The sequence below is a fragment of the Armigeres subalbatus genome, chromosome 2 (genome assembly GCF_024139115.2).
Source record: "Armigeres subalbatus isolate Guangzhou_Male chromosome 2, GZ_Asu_2, whole genome shotgun sequence".
Taxonomy (NCBI): domain Eukaryota; kingdom Metazoa; phylum Arthropoda; class Insecta; order Diptera; family Culicidae; genus Armigeres; species Armigeres subalbatus.
The window spans coordinates 402937835-402961125 of NC_085140.1; positions in this window are offsets into that span (position 1 = coordinate 402937835).

Consider the following 23291-nt stretch of genomic DNA (forward strand, 5'->3'; position numbering starts at 1 on the left):
AAGGTAAATGCTTTTCGTCACACGTGACCTGAATGATCTTGGAGGATCAATGGATTGCGGAAAATTGAGCGGACTTTATTAAAACGGTGGTCCACTTAGACGTAATTCAAACGTAGCTAAGCAAGGTACTGGTGGAAAATTTGTCATGATAACCTCGGTTAATACCGCGCAGAACTTCCATGAACGTCAATAATAATGAACACATCAAGTCGCATTAAGATAAATGGGCATTTCTTCGTTGGTTTGTCGGCGCAGCTACTCCTGAGGAAGTTTCATTGATTTATTGGCTCTCCTTCCATCGCATCGTCGTTTTATTTGACGCAGTGCTTTTCCACGTTTTGTTAAATGGTATTCATTCGGAGCCTGGAGTCATCAATGTATAAAAATGTAGGGGTTAAGATCACTCTATTAATAGCCATCGTCGTTGGATTGACGATCGTTTCGACTAGACCTCGTGAGACTACAGCGCTTACGCATAAGTAATAAATTATGATAAATGCATTCTTCCATCGTGGGATGCAATATTGGGAGGCATTAAGACACCAACAGATAAAACCAAACGGGAATATGGAGCTCTTGATGGAGTATAACGTTTTTCTGGTTAGAGTAGGTCAGTATTGTTGATTTATGTGTTAAAATGAAAAACAGAACTGTTATTAAATAATTGTTGAGATGGCTTTGGATTGGATTTGGAATAATTTTGGATTGAATTCTTGATTGGATTGGGATTGGATTTAATTTGAATGGGGTATGGGAGAATTTGATTGAATTTGGAGAGGATATGGGTTGGATTTTGATTGTATTTGGCTTAGATTTGGATTTAAATTGGGCTGGATTTGGATTGTATTTAGTTTGAACAATAAATTCATGACTTATAAAATCTAGTGAAGACGTTGTTCAGCCTTAAGAAGAGATATAAAAATTGATTTTATTATTATAAGAACAAGAGTTTTGAGAGCGGTAAGCACCCGAAAATAGTCACCAAAAAAACAAAACAGCATACATGCGGAGTCATTTATCGAGCATCAGCAACTTGTGAGACTTTCAGACCCGAAAAATAGCCCCCAGAGCTGCCATAAAACACGATTAGTTCCGGTGACCTTTTTTTCCGCTGCTGCTGCTTCGGTTGGATATTGTGTGGCAGATCGCCTCTACTGCTTGGCATATACTTTGGCAAGCTGGTTCTTAAGAAATATTAAGATCTCAAACGCCGGGACCAGTTCCAGGGATCGTTTTGCCATGCTTATCACCGATTATCACCCCTAAAGAGCTGGCATGATTACGGTCGGACCTCTGCAATGTGGAACTCCGCCCAGTGCTGCAGCTGATGAGCGTGTGTGTGGGATCGACTTTAATGAAAATAACCAAATCATTATCTTTTCACTGAAAATATTTTCCATCTTGGAACAAAAGTCTCTGACCTGCGTTGGCACAGCCGGATTGGCTGGGATCCGAAAATTGTACCTCTGGGCATTGTTGGAAAACAATTTACCTCCAAGATCGAGCCATCGGGATGTAGGCACAGCTGCTTTCGAAAGAAAAAGGCTGGAAGTACGGTAATTTCCGTGCGCCCACCTACAATTGAATAACGTCGATACGTCGATCCTACCGGCGCGATGAAGCACTGTTGAAGCGAAATCATTAAGTTTTATAACTAGTTGAATGCCCACCGCTTACCGATCTAAGCGAGTGGAATCGTGAGAAACAACTCAATGAATCCTTCCGACCGAGCGAGTGCTTGGGCTGGAAATTGATCATAATTTCTGCACAATCATGATAAACAACACGCCAAAATGATTCACGATACCCATTGGATGATTTTCCATGCCCATGAATCGACCGGAAAGGGTGGTAAAAACTAACATTACCGCCTTTTTATCACCATCAAGCTCCGACCGACAATGATGGCAGGGTATAAATGCGAATCGGTTATTAATCTTACTGCTGGAGCTCGATTTGGGCTTTTTTGTTACACTATATGAGACTTGTTTTTGTGTGACTTTTTCTTTTAACACAAAAAAATATATTAAGCTGTTTTAGTGGAATGTATTAAACCGTCTAAGACGAATTAAGTACTGTCCATTTAATTCCACCAGTTAATTTCCGTTATCTTTGCAGATACGTATTTCGACCACAACTGTGTGGTCGTCTTCAGTGTCTTGTACTTGACTCGACTTGAAGAAAACAATCGCAACTTACACTATTTATACTACGCTAGGTACCTAATCTAATCTTATTTGCCTACTTTATTTACCTATACAGTAAATTACTTTATTGTTTAGGTAGAAACTTGAAGAGCCAAGAGCTGCCATTTCCCTGATCCTTATTCAACAGCGCTGTTTGTACCTGTCGGTGGATTTCCAAACTCTCAGCTACATCGAGTTTCCATGGGGAAGAGACATTTCTTAAAATTTTAATATTTGATGCCGTAATTGGGTGATTTTCCTTATACACATGCTCTGCTACCTTAGATCTAAATTCGTAATGTAATCCCTTATCGTTTTCTCTTTTCGCCTTACTCACTTCCGCCATATGTTCCTTGAACCTTATATCTAATGATCTTTTGGTTTGGCCTACATAGATTTTTTCACATTGGGAACAACTTATCTTATAAACGCCTGCCTTATTCAACATTTCTACTTTATCCTTCGTTGAACCCAAAAGAGACTTGAGTTGGTTGCTTCTACTGGAGAATACTAGATCGATGCCGAATTTCCTTAGTCGAGGGCGTAGCTGGTTGGTGATGTGTTTATCATATGGGACCGAAACTCTTTTCAGCGGCTCCTCTATCGGTGTCAGCGTTGTATGTCCATTTCGTCGTAGGGTCCTTTCCTTCTTGTTGATGATCGCTCGTATAGTCCTCTCCTGGTATCCGTTGATCTTCGCTGTTTCCAAGACGTATTGTAGTTCCTTCGTTTTTCCTTCTTCGCTCAGGGTATCGTCTGCATCCTGTGGATCATGTGATGAAATGCTGCCATTTTATGTTGGTACGAATGGTTCGATGTATATGGGATGACTCTCATGGTGTTCGTGGGCTTCCTGTAGATTTCGAGGCTCAATGTTGTATTTGCTTCCCTGATGACTAGTAGATCCAAGAAAGGTAGTTTACCTTCTTTTTCCTCTTCGAAGGTAAATTTGATGTCCTTATGCACGTTGTTTATCGCTTCCAAAATTCTGGGTAGATCCTTTCGGTTGATGATGCAGAAAATGTCGTCGACGTATCTCCACCACTTCTGGGGTAGTATTCCTTGTTCTTGTAGGTTGTTCTCCAGATTCGCCATGAACAGTTCGCACAAAAACGGTGATAGCGGATTTCCCATCGGTGCTCCTTTCGTCTGTTTGTAGTAGTTGCCACGAAATGTGAAGTAGTTCTCCGTCATGCATAGCCTTGCCAGATTTAGGTACATCTTCACCTTCATCAACGGAGGACCTTATAGACATTTGAGAGTGGATCCGCTACCAGGATTAATACGACTCACGGACAAAACAATAAAGGAGTGTAAGGCGATCATCGGAGAAGCCCGAGTAAAGACAGTAAACCCGGTTCTACCTAGGATTAAAGGACTACCAAAAATCCATAAACCCGGCAAGGAGATGCGAGAGATAGTTTCATCAGTGGGTTCCCCTACCCAAAACATAGCCAAATGGTTGGTAAAGGAGTTCCAAAGTATGCCGAAACCATTCCCCAGCAGGTCAGTCATCAACACCCAGGAGTTCGCCCAGAAGCTGTTGGAATCAGGACACATCGAAGAAGAGGACATAATGGTATCATTCGACGTAGCGGCATTGTTCCCTAGCGTTCCAGTGAAAGATGCTCTGAATCTTCTAGAGGATTGGCTGCTAACACAAAGGACGGAAACAACATGGCGAGGAAAGGTGAAGATGTACCTAAATCTGGCAAGGTTATGCATGACGGAGAACTACTTCACATTTCGTGGCAACTACTACAAACAGACGAAAGGAGCACCGATGGGAAATCCGCTATCACCGTTTTTGTGCGAACTGTTCATGGCGAATCTGGAGAACAACCTACAAGAACAAGGAATACTACCCCAGAAGTGGTGGAGATACGTCGACGACATTTTCTGCATCATCAACCGAAAGGATCTACCCAGAATTTTGGAAGCGATAAACAACGTGCATAAGGACATCAAATTTACCTTCGAAGAGGAAAAAGAAGGTAAACTACCTTTCTTGGATCTACTAGTCATCAGGGAAGCAAATACAACATTGAGCCTCGAAATCTACAGGAAGCCCACGAACACCATGAGAGTCATCCCATATACATCGAACCATTCGTACCAACATAAAATGGCAGCATTTCATCACATGATCCACAGGATGCAGACGATACCCCTGAGCGAAGAAGGAAAAACGAAGGAACTACAATACGTCTTGGAAACAGCGAAGATCAACGGATACCAGGAGAGGACTATACGAGCGATCATCAACAAGAAGGAAAGGACCCTACGACGAAATGGACATACAACGCTGACACCGATAGAGGAGCCGCTGAAAAGAGTTTCGGTCCCATATGATAAACACATCACCAACCAGCTACGCCCTCGACTAAGGAAATTCGGCATCGATCTAGTATTCTCCAGTAGAAGCAACCAACTCAAGTCTCTTTTGGGTTCAACGAAGGATAAAGTAGAAATGTTGAATAAGGCAGGCGTTTATAAGATAAGTTGTTCCCAATGTGAAAAAATCTATGTAGGCCAAACAAAAAGATCATTAGATATAAGGTTCAAGGAACATATGGCGGAAGTGAGTAAGGCGAAAAGAGAAAACGATAAGGGATTACATTACGAATTTAGATCTAAGGTAGCAGAGCATGTGTATAAGGAAAATCACCCAATTACGGCATCGAATATTAAAATTTTAAGAAATGTCTCTTCCCCATGGAAACTCGATGTAGCTGAGAGTTTGGAAATCCACCGACAGGTACAAACAGCGCTGTTGAATAAGGATCAGGGAAATGGCAGCTCTTGGCTCTTCAAGTTTCTACCTAAACAATAAAGTAATTTACTGTATAGGTAAATAAAGTAGGCAAATAAGATTAGATTAGGTACCTAGCGTAGTATAAATAGTGTAAGTTGCGATTGTTTTCTTCAAGTCGAGTCAAGTACAAGACACTGAAGACGACCACACAGTTGTGGTCGAAATACGTATCTGCAAAGATAACGAAAATTAACTGGTGGAATTAAATGGACAGTACTTAATTCGTCTTAGACGGTTTTTTAACACAAAGTTGCTCGCGGGATAGTATTGGTGGCAGCAGGGACCATGTCCAAGGGCTTGACGACCCTTCCCCAGCTGTCTGTGAGTCAGGGGGTTCTGCCTAGGAGGTGGTGGAGTTAACAGGGGCGCTGTTAATTCCCTCCCAAAAACCACATATCCGCAAGCAAACCTTATCAAGCGACCGTGTGCCGCTCAAAGCATACAAGCCCCTAACCCCGAATCCCAAGGTGTCAGGCGACCCGTGCCGAAGGGATGAATGGCCTGGGGGGTGAAACAATTAGCCAGGTCTTTAACGGAGCCTGTGGAGGTTCCACAGAGTGAGGGCTGCTTCGGCAGCAAGCGGGTGGCAGTGGGTGGTACCCACACACCCCCAAGTGGTGCACATGTGGTGCAAGCGAATGGGAGTTGGGGGTATTACTCGTAATACCCCCACAGAATGAGGGACCGAGTGTATGGGTGAGCACACAAGTAAGTCTCGCATGGTACGCATGGTCGGTAGTGTTAGAATGACTGAAGTCTGGTGAGGCCTGGCAGGAGTGTCGGGAGGCAGATACCTCTGCGGCACCTCAGAAGTAGGGGACACGAAAGTCTCGCTGCGTCTGGCAGGAGTGTCGGGGGGTTGATGCTTCTGCGGCACCTCAGAAATCGGAGACATGAAAGGGTCTGCCTCGTAGCTGAGGTAGGAGCGGCATAGGAGCTACCAACCTAGGGTCGCCTCCGGCTTGGTAGACAAGTGGTGCCACCCTGTTGCAGGACGGGGTGAACACCACACTGAGTGAGGACTGTCTATGTTGTGAGATGGCGGCATGGGGTACCCCCTGCAGGGTACCTATAAATTGGTTCCTTGCAGTCATTCAAGCGGCATAGGCAGGTGAGTGTTGGGGCACATGTGGTGCCAGTGTGTCTTGTGCAAATGTGTTGCATGGGGAGTGTCGAAGAGTCGAGGCGCATACGTGCACTTGTGTACGTCATGGAGGGGGCGCAATGCCCAATAGTCATCCCCAGTATTGCTTAGTTGCGGGCCAAGGGAATGACTGTAGAGGAAGGAGTTGGTTTTAGTGGGTCGGGAGTGGTGATCCCATCCCCACACTACCTGGGTTCGCCTCCCCAGGTGTCTGTTTGCAGATTTCCATTACCTTCGTTAAAAAAAAAAAAAAAAAAAACCAATGATTATTGATATTATGGAACAAATTGATCCGAAAAATTTATTGATATTACCAGGTCAGGTGTACTAGCACATGAAACTTAATTTTGGTACATCTTTCGTCTTCAGTGTAAAAATGCTGGTTGTTATATGTAAAATGTGGATCAAATTGAGGATGAGCGTGAAATGATGTTTTGCGTTCGAGTTTGTGATTTTACAATATGTTTTCCAAGTTTTCCATCTTAGTGTTTCGCTGAATCAGGGTGTGAAACTTTTCCAAGGTCAAATTTTTCTCGTTAGACTCCTTTCAAGAGGCTCGGAAGCCTCCTTTCAAGAGGCTCGGAAGCCTCCTTTCAAGAGGCTCGGAAGCCTCCTTTCAAGAGGCTCGGAAGCCTCCTTTCAAGAGGCTCGGAAGCCTCCTTTCAAGAGGCTCGGAAGCCTCCTTTCAAGAGGCTCAGAGCCTCCTTTCAAGAGGCTCAAGCCTCCTTTCAAGAGGCTCAGAAGCCTCCTTTCAAGAGGCTCAGAAGCCTCCTTTCAAGAGGCTCAGAAGCCTCCTTTCAAGAGGCTCAGAAGCCTCCTTTCAAGAGGCTCAGAAGCCTCCTTTCAAGAGGCTCAGGCCTCCTTTCAAGAGGCTCAGAAGCCTCCTTTCAAGAGGCTCAGAGCCTCCTTTCAAGAGGCTCAGAAGCCTCCTTTCAAGAGGCCAGAAGCCTCCTTTCAAGAGGCTCAGGAAGCCTCCTTTCAAGAGCTCAGAGCCTCCTTTCAAGAGGCTCAGAAGCCTCCTTTCAAGAGGCTCAGAGCCTCCTTTCAAGAGGCTTGGAAGCCTCCTTTCAAGAGGCTCAGAAGCCTCCTTTCAAGAGCTCAGGAAGCCTCCTTTCAAGAGGCTCAGGCCTCCTTTCAAGAGGCTCAGAAGCCTCCTTTCAAGAGTCTCAGAAGCATCCTTTCAAGAGGCTCAGAGCCTCCTTTCAAGAGGCTCAGAGCCTCCTTTCAAGAGGCTCAGGCCTCCTTTCAAGAGGCTCAGAGCCTCCTTTCAAGAGGCTCAGGCCTCCTTTCAAGAGTCTCAGGAAGCATCCTTTCAAGAGCTCAGGCCTCCTTTCAAGAGGCTCAGGCCTCCTTTCAAGAGGCTCAGAGCCTCCTTTCAAGAGGCTCAGAGCCTCCTTTCAAGAGGCTCCAGAAGCCTCCTTTCAAGAGGCTCAGAAGCCTCCTTTCAAGAGGCTCAGAAGCCTCCTTTCAAGAGCTCAGAAGCCTCCTTTCAAGAGGCTCAAGCCTCCTTTCAAGAGGCTCAGAGCCTCCTTTCAAGAGGCTCAGAAGCCTCCTTTCAAGAGGCTCAGAAGCCTCCTTTCAAGAGGCTCAGAGCCTCCTTTCAAGAGGCTCAGAAGCCTCCTTTCAAGAGGCTCAGAAGCCTCCTTTCAAGAGGCTCAGAAGCCTCCTTTCAAGAGGCTCAGGCCTCCTTTCAAGAGGCTCAAGCCTCCTTTCAAGAGGCTCAGGAAGCCTCCTTTCAAGAGGCTCAGAGCCTCCTTTCAAGAGGCTCAAGCCTCCTTTCAAGAGGCTCAGAAGCCTCCTTTCAAGAGGCTCTGGAAGCCTCCTTTCAAGAGGCTCAGGCCTCCTTTCAAGAGGCCTCAGGCCTCCTTTCAAGAGGCTCAGAAGCCTCCTTTCAAGAGGCCCAAGCCTCCTTTCAAGAGGCCAGAAGCCTCCTTTCAAGAGGCCCAAGCCTCCTTTCAAGAGGCCCAGAGCCTCCTTTCAAGAGGCCCGGAAGCCTCCTTTCAAGAGGCCCGGAAGCCTCCTTTCAAGAGGCCCGGAAGCCTCCTTTCAAGAGGCCAGAGCCTCCTTTCAAGAGGCCCGGAAGCCTCCTTTAAGAGGCCAGAAGCCTCCTTTCAAGAGGCCCGGAAGCCTCCTTTCAAGAGGCCCAGAAGCCTCCTTTCAAGAGGCCAGAAGCCTCCTTTCAAGAGGCCCAGAAGCCCCCCTTTCAAGAGGCCCAGAAGCCTCCTTTCAAGAGGCCCGGAAGCCTCCTTTCAAGAGGCCCAGAAGCCCCCTTTCAAGAGGCCAGGCCTCCTTTCAAGAGGCCCGGAAGCCTCCTTTCAAGAGGCCCAGGCCTCCTTTCAAGAGGCCCGGAAGCCTCCTTTCAAGAGGCCCAGCCTCCTTTCAAGAGGCCCAGGCCTCCTTTCAAGAGGCCCGGAAGCCTCCTTTCAAGAGGCCCAAGCCTCCTTTCAAGAGGCCAGGCCTCCTTTCAAGAGGCCCGGAAGCCTCCTTTCAAGAGGCCCAGAGCCTCCTTTCAAGAGGCCTGGAAGCCTCCTTTCAAGAGGCCAGAAGCCTCCTTTCAAGAGGCCCGGAAGCCTCCTTTCAAGAGGCCAAGCCTCCTTTCAAGAGGCCAGAAGCCTCCTTTCAAGAGGCCCGGAAGCCTCCTTTCAAGAGGCCAGGCCTCCTTTCAAGAGGCCAGAGCCTCCTTTCAAGAGGCCGGAAGCCTCCTTTCAAGAGGCCCGAAGCCTCCTTTCAAGAGGCCCGGAAGCCTCCTTTCAAGAGGCCCAGGCCTCCTTTCAAGAGGCCCGAAGCCTCCTTCAAGAGGCCCGGAAGCCTCCTTTCAAGAGGCCAGGAAGCCTCCTTTCAAGAGGCCCAGCCTCCTTTCAAGAGGCCTGGAAGCCTCCTTTCAAGAGGCTCAGGCCTCCTTTCAAGAGGCCCGGAAGCCTCCTTTCAAGAGGCCAGAGCCTCCTTTCAAGAGGCCTGGAAGCCTCCTTTCAAGAGGCCTGGAAGCCTCCTTTCAAGAGGCCAAGCCTCCTTTCAAGAGGCCAGGAAGCCTCCTTTCAAGAGGCCAGGCCTCCTTTCAAGAGGCCAGAAGCCTCCTTTCAAGAGGCCCGGAAGCCTCCTTTCAAGAGGCCCGGAAGCCTCCTTTCAAGAGGCCAGGAAGCCTCCTTTCAAGAGGCCAGAAGCCTCCTTTCAAGAGGCCCAGAAGCCTCCTTTCAAGAGGCCCGGAAGCCTCCTTTCAAGAGGCCCGGAAGCCTCCTTTCAAGAGGCCCGGAAGCCTCCTTTCAAGAGGCCCAGGCCTCCTTTCAAGAGGCCCGGAAGCCTCCTTTCAAGAGGCCAGAGCCTCCTTTCAAGAGGCCCGGAAGCCTCCTTTCAAGAGGCCCAGAGCCTCCTTTCAAGAGGCCCAGAAGCCTCCTTTCAAGAGGCCCAGGCCTCCTTTCAAGAGGCCCGGAAGCCTCCTTTCAAGAGGCCCGAAGCCTCCTTTCAAGAGGCCCGGAAGCCTCCTTTCAAGAGGCCAGGCCTCCTTTCAAGAGGCCCAGGCCTCCTTTCAAGAGGCCCAGAAGCCTCCTTTCAAGAGGCCCGGAAGCCTCCTTTCAAGAGGCCCAGGCCTCCTTTCAAGAGGCCCGGAAGCCTCCTTTCAAGAGGCCCGGAAGCCTCCTTTCAAGAGGCCCAGAGCCTCCTTTCAAGAGGCCCGGAAGCCTCCTTTCAAGAGGCCCGGAAGCCTCCTTTCAAGAGGCCCGGAAGCCTCCTTTCAAGAGGCTCAAGCCTCCTTTCAAGAGGCCCAGGCCTCCTTTCAAGAGGCTCAGAAGCCTCCTTTCAAGAGGCCAGAAGCCTCCTTTCAAGAGGCCAAGCCTCCTTTAAAGAGGGCCGGAAGCCTCCTTTCAGGAGGCCCGGAAGCCTCCTTTCAAGAGGCCCGGAAGCCTCCTTTCAAGAGGCATGGAAGCCTCCTTTCAAGAGGCCCGGAAGCCTCCTTTCAAGAGGCCTGAAAGCCTCCTTTCCAGAGGCCCGAAAGCCTCTTTTCCAGAGGCCCGGAAGCCTCCTTTCCAGAGGCCCGAAAGCCTCTTTTCCAGAGGCCCGGAAGCCTCCTTTCCAGAGATCCGGAAGCCTCCTTTCAAGAGGCCCGGAAACCTCCTTTCAAGAGGCCCGGAAACCTCCTTTCAAGAGGCCCGGAAGCCTCCTTTCAAGAGGCTCGGAAGCCTCCTTTCAAGAGGCTCGGAAGCCTCCTTTCAAGAGGCTCGAAAACCTCCTTTCAAGAGGCCCGGAAGCCTCCTTTCAAGAGGCCCGGAAGCCTCCTTTCAAGAGGCCCGGAAGCCTCCTTTCAAGAGGCCCGGAAGCCTCCTTTCAAGAGGCCCGGAAGCCTCCTTTCAAGAGGCCCAGAAAGCCTCCTTTCAAGAGGCCCCGGAAGCCTCCTTTCAAGAGGCCAGAAGCCTCCTTTCAAGAGGCCAGAAGCCTCCTTTCAAGAGGCCCCAGCCTCCTTTCAAGAGGCCCGGAAGCCTCCTTTCAAGAGGCCCGAAGCCTCCTTTCAAGAGGCCCGGAAGCCTCCTTTCAAGTGGCCAGAAGCCTCCTTTCAAGTGGCCCGGAAGCCTCCTTTCCAGAGGCCCGAAAGCCTCCTTCAAGAGGCCCGAAAGCCTCATTTCAAGAGGCCCAGGCCTCCTTTCAAGAGGCCAGAAGCCTCCTTTCAAGAGGCCCAGGCCTCCTTTCAAGAAGCCCAAGCCTCCTTTCAAGAGGCCCGGAAGCCTCCTTTCAAGAGGCCCGAAGCCTGCATTCAAGAGGCCTGGAAGCCCCTTCCAAGAGGCCCGGAAGCCTCCTTTCAAGAGGCACAGGAAGCCTGCATTCAAGAGGCCCGAAGCCTCCTTTCAAGAGGCCCAGGCCTCCTTTCAAGAGGCCCGGAAGCCTCCTTTCAAGAGGCCCGGAAGCCTCCTTTCAAGAGGCCCGAAGCCTCCTTTCAAGAGGCCAGGAAGCCTCCTTTCAAGAGGCCCGGAAGCCTCCTTTCAAGAGGCCCGAGGCCTCCTTTCAAGAGGCCCAGAGCCTCCTTTCAAGAGGCCCGGAAGCCTCCTTTCAAGAGGCCCAAGCCTCCTTTCAAGAGGCCAGGCCTCCTTTCAAGAGGCCCAGAAGCCTCCTTTCAAGAGGCCCGGAAGCCTCCTTTCAAGAGGCCCAGAAGCCTCCTTTCAAGAGGCCCGGAAGCCTCCTTTCAAGAGGCCCGGAAGCCTCCTTTCAAGAGGCCCGGAAGCCTCCTTTCAAGAGGCCCGGAAGCCTCCTTTCAAGAGGCCGGAAGGCTCCTTTCAAGAGGCCCAAGCCTCCTTTCGAGAGGCCCGGAAGCCTCCTTTCAAGAGGCCCGCAAGCCTCCTTTCAAGAGGCCCGGACGCCTCCTTTCAAGAGGCCCGGAAGCCTCCTTTCAAGAGGCCCGGAAGCCTCCTTTCAAGAGGCCCGGAAGCCTCCTTTCAAGAGGCCCGGAAGCCTCCTTTCAAGAGGCCCGGAAGCCTCCTTTCAAGAGGCCCGGAAGCCTCCTTTCAAGAGGCCCGGAAGCCTCCTTTCAAGAGGCCCGGAAGCCTCCTTTCAAGAGGCCCAGAAGCCTCCTTTCAAGAGGCCCGGAAGCCTCCTTTCAAGAGGCCCAGAAGCCTCCTTTCAAGAGGCCCAGAGGCCTCCTTTCAAGAGGCCAGGGCCTCCTTTCAAGAGGCCAGGCCTCCTTTCAAGAGGCCTGGAAGCCTCCTTTAAGAGGCCCAGAAGCCTCCTTTCAAGAGGCCCAGGAGCCTCCTTTCAAGAGGCCAGGCCTCCTTTCAAGAGGCCCGGAAGCCTCCTTTCAAGAGGCCCAGAGCCTCCTTTCAAGAGGCCCAAGCCTCCTTTCAAGAGGCCCGGAAGCCTCCTTTCAAGAGGCCAGAAGCCTCCTTTCAAGAGGCCCGGAAGCCTCCTTTCAAGAGGCCCAAGCCTCCTTTTAAGAGGCCCAAGCCTCCTTTCAAGAGGCCCAGAAGCCTCCTTTCAAGAGGCCCGGAAGCCTCCTTTCAAGAGGCCAGGAAGCCTCCTTTCAAGAGGCCCAGAAGCCTCCTTTCAAGAGGCCAGAGCCTCCTTTCAAGAGGCCCAGAAGCCTCCTTTCAAGAGGCCAGAAGCCTCCTTTCAAGAGGCCCAGGAAGCCTCCTTTCAAGAGGCCCAGGCCTCCTTTCAAGAGGCCAGAGCCTCCTTTCAAGAGGCCCGGAAGCCTCCTTTCAAGAGGCCCGAAGCCTCCTTTCAAGAGGCCCAGAAGCCTCCTTTCAAGAGGCCCGGAAGCCTCCTTTCAAGAGGCCCGGAAGCCTCCTTTCAAGAGGCCCGGAAGCCTCCTTTCAAGAGGCCCGGAAGCCTCCTTTCAAGAGGCCCGGAAGCCTCCTTTCAAGAGGCCCAGAGCCTCCTTTCAAGAGGCCAGGCCTCCTTTCAAGAGGCCCGGAAGCCTCCTTTCAAGAGGCCCAGAAGCCTCCTTTCAAGAGGCCCAGAGCCTCCTTTCAAGAGGCCCGGAAGCCTCCTTTCAAGAGGCCCGGAAGCCTCCTTTCAAGAGGCCAGAAGCCTCCTTTCAAGAGGCCCAGAAGCCTCCTTTCAAGAGGCCCGGAAGCCTCCTTTCAAGAGGCCCAGAAGCCTCCTTTCAAGAGGCCGGAAGCCTCCTTTCAAGAGGCCCGGAAGCCTCCTTTCAAGAGGCCCGGAAGCCTCCTTTCAAGAGGCCCGGAAGCCTCCTTTCAAGAGGCCCAGAAGCCTCCTTTCAAGAGGCCCGGAAGCCTCCTTTCAAGAGGCCCGGAAGCCTCCTTTCAAGAGGCCCGGAAGCCTTCTTTCAAGAGGCCCGGAAGCCTCCTTTCAAGAGGCCCGGAAGCCTCCTTTCAAGAGGCACGGAAGCCTGCATTCAAGAGGCCCGGAAGCCTCCTTTCAAGAGGCCCGGAAGCCTCCTTTCAAGAGGCACGGAAGCCTGCATTCAAGAGGCCTGGAAGCCCCCTTCCAAGAGGCCCGGAAGCCTCCTTTCAAGAGGCACGGAAGCCTGCATTCAAGAGGCCCGGAAGCCTCCTTTCAAGAGGCCCGGAAGCCTCCTTTCAAGAGGCCCGGAAGCCTCCTTTCAAGAGGCCCGGAAGCCTCCTTTCAAGAGGCCCGGAAGCCTCCTTTCAAGAGGCCCAGAGCCTCCTTTCAAGAGGCCCAGAAGCCTCCTTTCAAGAGGCCCAAGCCTCCTTTAAGAGGCCCAAGCCTCCTTTCAAGAGGCCAGGCCTCCTTTCAAGAGGCCCAGAAGCCTCCTTTCAAGAGGCCCGGAAGCCTCCTTTCAAGAGGCCCGGAAGCCTCCTTTCAAGAGGCCAGAAGCCTCCTTTCAAGAGGCCAGGAAGCCTCCTTTCAAGAGGCCCGGAAGCCTCCTTTCAAGAGGCCCAGGAAGCCTCCTTTCAAGAGGCCCGGAAGCCTCCTTTCAAGAGGCCCGGAAGCCTCCTTTCAAGAGGCCCGGAAGCCTCCTTTCAAGAGGCCAGAAGCCTCCTTTCAAGAGGCCCAGAAGCCTCCTTTCAAGAGGCCCAAGCCTCCTTTCAAGAGGCCAGAAGCCTCCTTTCAAGAGGCCCGGAAGCCTCCTCTCAAGGGGCCCCGAAGCCTGCATTCAAGAGGCCCGGAAGCCTCCTTTCAAGAGGCCCGGAAGCCTCCTTTCAAGAGGCACGGAAGCCTGCATTCAAGAGGCCTGGAAGCCCCCTTCCAAGAGGCCCGGAAGCCTCCTTTCAAGAGGCACGGAAGCCTGCATTCAAGAGGCCTGGAAGCCCCCTTCCAAGAGGCCCGGAAGCCTCCTTTCAAGAGGCACGGAAGCCTGCATTCAAGAGGCCCGGAAGCCTCCTTTCAAGAGGCCCGGAAGCCTCCTTTTAAAAGGCTAGATGTACAAGTCATGGCCATAGCACCAGTTGTCGCACTAGTGCGTTTTATACCACATCACATCACCACAAAACGTTATCTGAGCAGAGCACCATATTCATATGACACGATAACACCTTTAATCTCCTCCAAATCAAACAAGCCATAAACTGTAAAAATTGATTTTGCTTCATTTTTGTCGTTTTTTGCACCAGTTGTCGCACTAGTGCATAGTGGTCCCATTATGGCCAATCCCATAAGAAAACAATGGGATTTGCCTTAATAGGAACCAAAATTAAGAATATTGCCACAACTGGTACATGCGTTCCTATTATAGATTAGGCAATTTTGGATACTATCGCGAATTTTTATGCGATTTTAACATTTGTTCTAAGGAGCAGGAAGGGAAATCTTTCGCATGACATATCAACACCACCCATATGCCTTATATTTATATTTTTAAAAATAGTTGTTCTTAACGATGGCGACGATTGGTACACCCACGCTACTGCAATTGGTTGGCATCGAAAGCTCTTAAAAAATAACTGAGGAAGTGTATCGAAAACGTTAAGCTGAGAGTTGGCCAATTTCCATAAGAATTCCAATTCCATAATAATATTAGACTAGCAAAAAAATCCTTGGAGAAGAAAGAGAAAGCTGAGTTTTTGAACTCTCTAAGACGAGTTTAGTACTTTCCATTTAATTCCACTACGTTTTGTTATCCATGTATCTGTATTTTGACCTTTAGAGACACTGATGACGGCCTCACAGTTGAGGTCGAAATACGTATCTGTAAAGATAACAAAACGTAGTGGAATTAAATGGAACGCACTAAACCCGTCTTAGACAGTTGAATATATTCCACTAAAATAAGTTTGTGGTATATTCACGCCTTTCACTTTAAACTACCATATGGAGTTATAATAAAACAGAAATTTTCCAAGGATTTAGGAATCAATCTACAGGCAAATATTGCTAACTTTTTTGGCATATTGGTATTTTTCCACAAAATAGCGTTTATAATTAAAAATTTATATATTATAGTAATAACAAACCAGTAAGTCATGTCGGAAACATGTCAGGTGTCAAACTAACACGCTCTCGCCAATACCGTCCCCCGGGCAGCTGGGACGGATCACGCATCGAAGGAAGATCCCATCCTTCATCAGGACAGGACATCGCCGGGTGTGGTCCTCGAGTCTCAATTAAAGCCGTGTTACTTTCCCTTCTTCCCACATCATCGTTCGCCTTTGATCCCGTTTTATGATCGCACTCCTAAATACCATTCAACACCCTTGTAAATGTACCTGATGGTCGGTCGGTGCGCGCCGAGCGGCGTCTTTATAGATTTCCCGTTTTTATTATGTTTCAATCGGCCCCGGGGGAGGGCGATCGATGATTTAACCGACCTTAGTGTAGTGAACGCAACTTCTGTTGTCCGTTGGTTGTTTGGCATCGGCGTTGCCCAATGTAGATCAATTCTCGTATTTTCGACACCATAATCAACAGCGACAGGAGCAGCCAGCAGGAGACCTACACCGAAGTGATTTATGATTAGCACACGAAGCTCGATCGCTTTTCGGAGGTTCGATTCGTAGGATGCTGCATCCCCGAAATTGGCTTTTTCGATCGCTCGCACAGACAACAACCGGCAAAAGTGGTTATGAGGTCAAAATGGTGCTGCCGGTGTTGACCGAAGAAATTTACGACCCTCCGAGTTCACATGGGAGCTTTTGGTCGATTTTGGTTCGGCGGCTGAGTATAAAACATTTTATTGTTTTTCTCAGGAACCATCCGTGCGAAGACCACCTCCGAGTGGTTCGCATTGAGACATAGACAAATGGCTTATTTAGGAGTGAGTGGGAATTTTATCTCGAAATGAGGAGAAAATTTGCATTGTTATCACGTGAAACGGCCATGAGTTTTTGTTCTCAAGGTGTGGGCATCCAAGTGGAACTGTATGTGGGGCGGTGGGTATCTTAAAAATGGCTTAATTTTAATGTTAGAAGCTTCTATCTAAAATGCTGTTTTTCAACGATTCTTTAAAACGATGGTGACCTGAATCTGGAATAATAAATTTAAAATATATAGATAATAATTATTCAGACAGACTTTTTTCTTTGCATTGGAACACTTGATCACCTTTTTTTTTATTTACTGAGGTATAACCATGAATCAATAGCAAAAAAGGAAGCACATTAAATGTACTAAAATGTTTCAAATGATTCTAAAATAATCGCACGTCATTTCTACTAAATAAACTATCTCTTAGTAGAAGATTTACGTAAAACAGTTCTATAAGGCAATATGCTCTTGAATTCTGAAATCTGGACTTACAATTCTTCGGTTCTTTGTAAGCATGGTTTTCCCAAGCCCACATCACCTCAGCAGAGAAACTAAAGAACTCGGAGGCGATGGCTGATGGTAGTAGAGGGTTGGGCTTCATTACGTGGGTCGTAACAGTTACATTTAATCGCCATCATTACTACGCAAGCTGAATGAACAGAAAAGGAAAAAAAGCGAAAAATTACTCAAAAATGACCGTCGAGATGATTATTCATTTTTCACTATTTTCCATTTTTGTTATAGGCTTCGCAGACTCACCAGCCGGCACCTTGACTCTGGGGTTTTTTTCTACACCATAAATTATAATAAAGCAATAAACACAAGCTAAAAATCACTTAACAATGAGTAAAACGAGTAAGAATTACATGTTTATTAAATAATAAAAGCTCACATCGCCATTCATCTTTGCGTGGTGCACCGTAGTCTTCGAATAGAGTCGTTTTTCTCCAACGAACCAGCTTTCACGGTTGGTTAACTGATTCAGTGATTCAGCCATCTATCCATTTCTTCAGACGAGACAATGGAAGGTATATGTGAGTAAGGAACAGCGAAGCCGTAAACGAAAACAAATGCAGCGGGAGCCATTTTCTGGGGAGACGACCGTCGAGCTGGGCTTGGTCAGTGCAATTAAAATGCGAGAAAAAGCGTTCTAATTATATGCTTGCCTGGAGCTGACCATCAACATGGTGGAAGCGGACGACGATTGAGGCTTTGCAAGTGGAGGAAAAGTAACAACTCTGAACAGGCATTTCAACGACCATTAAACATGTAACTCGTATGTATTTAACCGTCGAAAATTGTTCCGCTGAAAAAGTGCAACATTTGAATGGGATGAACAGCGTGTGTGACTCGTGATCGTTATGTAAATCTTGGGAGGGTTATTATGAAGGTTTCTGAATCGGATGAATATTTACCATAGCTTGCTTCGTGTTCCAACATAGTTGGATTGCTAGAGGCAAATCAGAATGACAAGCCATCATTATTTAATTACATTTAATTAAATTTACTTAACTTACATCTAAACAGATAACACTGAGTCAACAATTTGTCTCCACAATACACGGTTCGAGGCTTGGTTCGAGGCCACATCTCTCCATCCTCGGTTGCGCTACACGCTCGCCAAGTCGATCTGTACCTGGTCAACATACTTCGCACGCTTCGCTCCACGCCATCTTACACTTACCAGACCGGAAGCGAGTACCATCTTTGCAGGGTTGCTGTCCGGACTTTTTGCAACATACCTGTCCATCTTGCTGCAAGAGGCTTTAGCTACCTGCTGGATACTGGGTCGGTCGTAGAGTTGGGCAAGCCCGTGGTTCATCCTTTGCTGCCACGCATCTATCTCTCGCATATCGTCATAGATGTTTCTTAGCACGCTTTTTTCGAATACCCCGACAGCTTGCAAGTCCTCGTCGATCATAGTCTAGTTCTCATGTCCGTAGAGGATCACCGGTCTTGTCCATATCATCCGCTAAACAAATAAATTGACTGGATTGGTTGAAAATCGTACTCCGGCTGTTAGGTACGCCTGGCTCTCCGTATGGCTACTGCTAGCGGAATATTGAACTAAAAAAATTTAAATTTGTTTTATAATGAAGAATGTGACTGCAGTCGTTCCTGTGTGTGTACATTGTACAACCATATAAGCCACACATTTTGGTTCTAAGCATGACACCTTGAACTATACCCAAAAAGCGAATCTAACAGTTTTCGCATTAAATCTTGGGATATACAATTCTGCAAGGTTTTAATACAAGAAATGTATGCCTTTCTACAGACACTGTATTGAAATATAAAATATTCAGATTTTTATACAATGTTTTAAAATCTTCCGAATTAGTACAATGGACTCTCCCCTACTCGATATTCTCTAAGTCAAAATAGTTTCCAAATGCATTTTCATCTCGCTAACTCGATGTCCTAAGAATAAGATCAATTCATTTGTCCGAATTGGGTTCTAGCTCCAAACTCCAACAAATTCCAATCTTATTTAGTAGTTTTTTTTTTTAGAGAAAAAGAGACGAAATTCAACAAGCGAATGACGTTTAAAAGTTATAAACTAAACTTGACGAAAAAACGATAATAATTTTGAATCCTTCTAAAATATCCAATAAGGATCAAAACGTTTGAAAAAGAAAAAAAAATAAACAATGCTGACCAGATTTTATCACTTCTCGATTTTGTCTACCTCCGATTATATCTACCACCGATTTTATAACGCTTTCGATCCGATTTTGCCATCCTAAAAAAATTGAAAATTTTAGTTGTTCTTTTTACTATGGTAAATAACACCGCAAACAACGATGATTTACATGGAATAACTTTTCACCGCCTATAGTTTGTTATGAATTACTTCTGAGTACTTGTGAAGGATTTTTCATCAGAGAGGTAATAAAATCGGAATATTATTATTATTATAATCGTTATTAACGAGATATTCGGCCGTTGGCCGGTTCATGTCGTAAAATCGGGATATTACTGTTGTTGTTTTACATTTGAAAACCAGACTGAAACGCCAAATGAATCATCGATAAGTATGGTATTGTATTAATTCTAAGGGAGACATTGCCTGATTTCATTTGAGTAAATGATGCGATCCATGGAAGGGCATTACATTAAATGCGAATTAAAAAGGCGAGCTAATTGATTTACTTTCCGGACCGCACATGGACATAAACAAAACTAAATACCCGGATCGTGATTTACTTATTTTCTGACCGCTCAAAACAGAACCAATGGCCCAGATCTCGCGAAAGATCTGTGTCCGATACGAAACGCGGAAAGATATGGCCTCAAACCGTGTGTTATGTAAATGAACATGAGCGAAACACGATCGTTCGCGCACTGGTTTATTTATTTTCTTGATGCACAAAACAGAACTTACGGTCAAGATCTTGTGGAAGTTCTGCGAAACACAACCGATCGTGCACTGATTGCTTTACTTTTCGACCACACAAAACAGAACTATAACTCCCGGATCTCGAGAAAGTTCTGCGTCCGAGAAGGAAGAAGAAGAATGAAAAAGGAAAAAGGAAGAGTAAAGACGAAAATCCCATCCGATATACTTAACTGTGAGTAGTGATGAACTTTTTTCATAATTTGAAAATCACTTTAATAAAGAAATAAAAAAAATTGACTGTGAGTGCCATACTTGATATAACGAGTGCTGTACATAATTTAATTAATTATTGCATTGTATGGTTGGTGAGATCTCAAAATGCGCAAAAATAAGGAATAAGAAATAATAAGTAAGACGGGAAAAGCTGTAATTGACACAAGAGAAATGAGATGTGAATGTCAAGAAAACAGAAATGAAAATTGAGAAACGAGAAGTAACATTTGAAAAGATTTTTCAAAGACTTTTCATGTTCCTGCTTAATGTTTCCCAAGAAACGTGGAAAGTGATAACTGTGCAGTGATAAGAAATAGGAAGTGATGAGTTAGAAACGATCGAAAAAAGGGGGTTGAAAATTAGAATGTGAGAAGTTTGATGAGAGTTATGTGAAGCAAAATTATGAATTGAGGAGTGAGGAATAATAAAAAATTAATTCAAAATTAGTGATTAGTATAAGGTGAAGAGTGAGATGCTGTGATCTATTTGAAACATGCAGAAGCTTGTGCTGCTCGGGATGTCTTACTTCTCACTTAGTACTTGTTATTTTTCCTTGCTCGAGATAAGTAATGAGATACGAAAGGCAAAAAGTAGGAAGAGAGAAGCTAGAAGTGAAATGTGAATATGAAGAAGTAAGATGAGATATTTGAAAAGTAATAAGTGTGAAGTGAGAAACAAGGCTCGAAAAGTACAAAATCAGATTTGATAAATAAGAAGGGAAAGGTGGGAAGTAGTAAGTAGAATATGAGATCCTTGGCGGGACATGGAAATGACAAATGAGAGATGAGATTTATGAAATTGAGAAAACGAGACGCGTGAAGTGAGATGTGTGAAGTATGATGTGAGAAGTAGGAAGAAAAAATAAGAAGTTAGTAGCAAGACATAAAAATTGAACAATAGAAGTTGAGCGAAGCAAGAAGTAAAAGGTGAAAATTAAAAAATGGGGAAGGGTCGTTTAGCCGGAACCCATTCGGCCGAGAGCCATTTGGCCGAATGCCACTAGGCCGAAAGTTGTTTGGGTCGTTTAGCCGAAAGGGTCATTAGGCCGAAAGGGTCATAAGGCCGAAAGGGTACTTTGGGCGAAAAGGTCATTTGGCTGAAAGGGTCGTTTTGCCGAAAGGGTCGTTTGACCGAAAGGGTCATTAGGCTGAAAGGGCCATTTGGCCGAAAGGGTCATTTGGCCGAATAGAACATTTGGCCGAATAGGTCATTTGAAAAGTGAGAAATTAGGAGTAAGAAGAGAGACGTCTTACTTCTCACTCTTAATTTCTCATTTCACACTGTAAAAAATAAGGAGCGTGAAGGGAGTAGTGATACGTCTCACTTCTCACTCCTTATTTCTCACTCCTCACTGTGAACAGTTAGAAGTGAGAAATGAGGAATGAGAACTTCTCACTTGGCGCTTCTCACTTTTGACGGCGTGAAGTGAGAAATGACGAGTGAGAAGTTGGACGTCTCACTTCTCACTTTCACTGTGAAAAAGGAGTAGTGTGATGTGGATAGTGAGACGTCTCACTAATCATTTCGCGCTCATCACTTTTTACAGTGAGAAGTGAAAAATGAAGAAAGAGAAGTGAAACGTCTCTCTTCTTAGTCCTAATTTCTCATCATTCGGACAAATGATCTATTCGGCCAAATTTCCTATTCAGCCAAATGACCTATTCGGCCAAATGACCCTTTCGGCCAAATGACCCTTTCGGCCTAATGACTTTTTCGGCCTAATGACCATTTCGGCAAAATGACCCTTTCGGCCAAACGACCCTTTCGGTCAAATGATCTCTTCGGCCTAATAACCCTTTCGGCCTAACAACCCTTACGGCCAAATGACCCTTTCGGCCAAACGACCCTTCCGGCCAAATGACCCTTTCGGCCAAATGACCCTTTCGGCCAAATGACCCTTTCGTCCAAATGACCGTTTCGGCCTAATAACCCTTTCGGCCAGATGGGTTTCGGCCTAATGGGTTTCGCCCTAATGGGTTTCGGCCTAATGGTTTGTTCGGCCTAGTGGCATTCGGCCAAATGGGTTTCGATCAAACGACCCTTCCTCGTTTGTGGTAAACAGTGAGACCAAAACAAATATGATGTCTTACGAAACTAAATGGAAGTTGTTGGAAAACCAAACTTAAAGGTTAAACAAGCGAATCTGATACTTGACAGATTTCATAGATTTCTGTGAATTTTACAGAGTCGTCTTCATTAGAACTGTTTGGTAATTACTTTACAGATATTCTGTGACTTTTGCATAATAAAATTTTTATGGAGAATTAGAAATTTACCATAAAAATAATAGTAAAAATAATAGTAAAATAATAGTAAAATAGTAAATAATAGTAAATAATAGTAAAAATAAAAATAAAAAATTTCTATAAAAAATTAAGCATTTTCCACGAAACAAAAAAATAGCACTTTAAAAGCAAAAATTATAAATAGTTATAAAAGAAGAATTTCCTTAAAGAAATTAAAATGTTCCACAAAAAATAAACAAAATTACCATAAATAAATAAATTTTAGCAATAAACAATTACAAAATTGTCTATAGAATAAATATACTTTTGCCTTTCTCGTACAACAAAATTGTACCGAAAGGCTATAGGATTACTCCAAAAAAAGAACTTTTGATATAATGCCTGGAGTGTTTTTTACCGATTGACTCTGCTCGACGAACTGTGTGTAGTGTATACATATGTGTGTATGTGTGGTGTGTATGTGTACAAATTTTGTAGACACACTTTTTAGAACTTAGCATTACCCGATTCACTTGCAACAAGTTGCATTCTACGAGGAAAGCGGTCCCATTGTTCGCTAATGAAATTTCCCGATCGGACAATGCATTTCGGAATTATTGTAAAATTATTGTTTTCCCAAAAAAATGTCAAAACCGGACATTTTTTTCAAGGTTGGTGGTAATGTATGCTAATTAATGCAAAAACATGAAAAAGGATAGAAAAAATGCGATGTAGACCCTTAAAGTGGGTTTTGACCTTTCTCATGTGATTTTTTCAATACACTTCATGATGAACGAGAAAGGCATCATCGCCGCTAGATGGATTAATTTGAGTTTTTCTATAAAAAAAATTAAAATGTCCAAAAAATAATCAATAAAGAGCAATAAAAGAAAAAGAGAATTTCCATAAAAAATATAAAAGCAATTCAATTGATCAAATTTTTCATGAACTTTAAACGTGTTTAAAGACGGGGTCATTTATGTAAAAATGCTCAGTTTTATTGCTTGCTGTGGAAAAATTTGTAATTGTTAATTGCTGATATTGATTTATTTCTGGAAATTTTGTATTTTTTCCGTTGAGCATTATGATTTCTTTATAGAAAATTCAACTTTTACTTTTAAAAGTGATATTTATTTTTGTTTTGTGGAAAATTCTTAATTGTCTATGGAAATTTTTCATTGTGAGGATAAATTTTATATCTTGCTATTACTCATACCCTGATTTCTTTATTAGTGAATACCTAATCTTTTATGGAAATTTTCGAATTTTTAGGTGGGAGGGTTTATTTTAGCCATAACGATGTCTTGTTGTACGAAAAATTTACAGACACCCTGTACATAAATATTCCAAAAGGTATCAAACCCTATATTTTTTCCACAAAGTGTTATCGTTATTTTAATAACATTACAGCACATAGATCATTACGATATACATAAACAATGCATATGCAGCTGACATTGACTAGTTGCGTATTCTACTCTTGAATACATTATGTTCTACCTTTATAAACACATGAACATAAAATCACGATGACATTAAGGGCTTCTAAAATGTTCGTCTATATTTAGAATTGGCCAAATCGGACTATGGGTTCAAAGATATATTGTATTTTAATGCTCAAGATGAAAGGCACTATTATCGCTAGATGGATAAATCAGGGCTA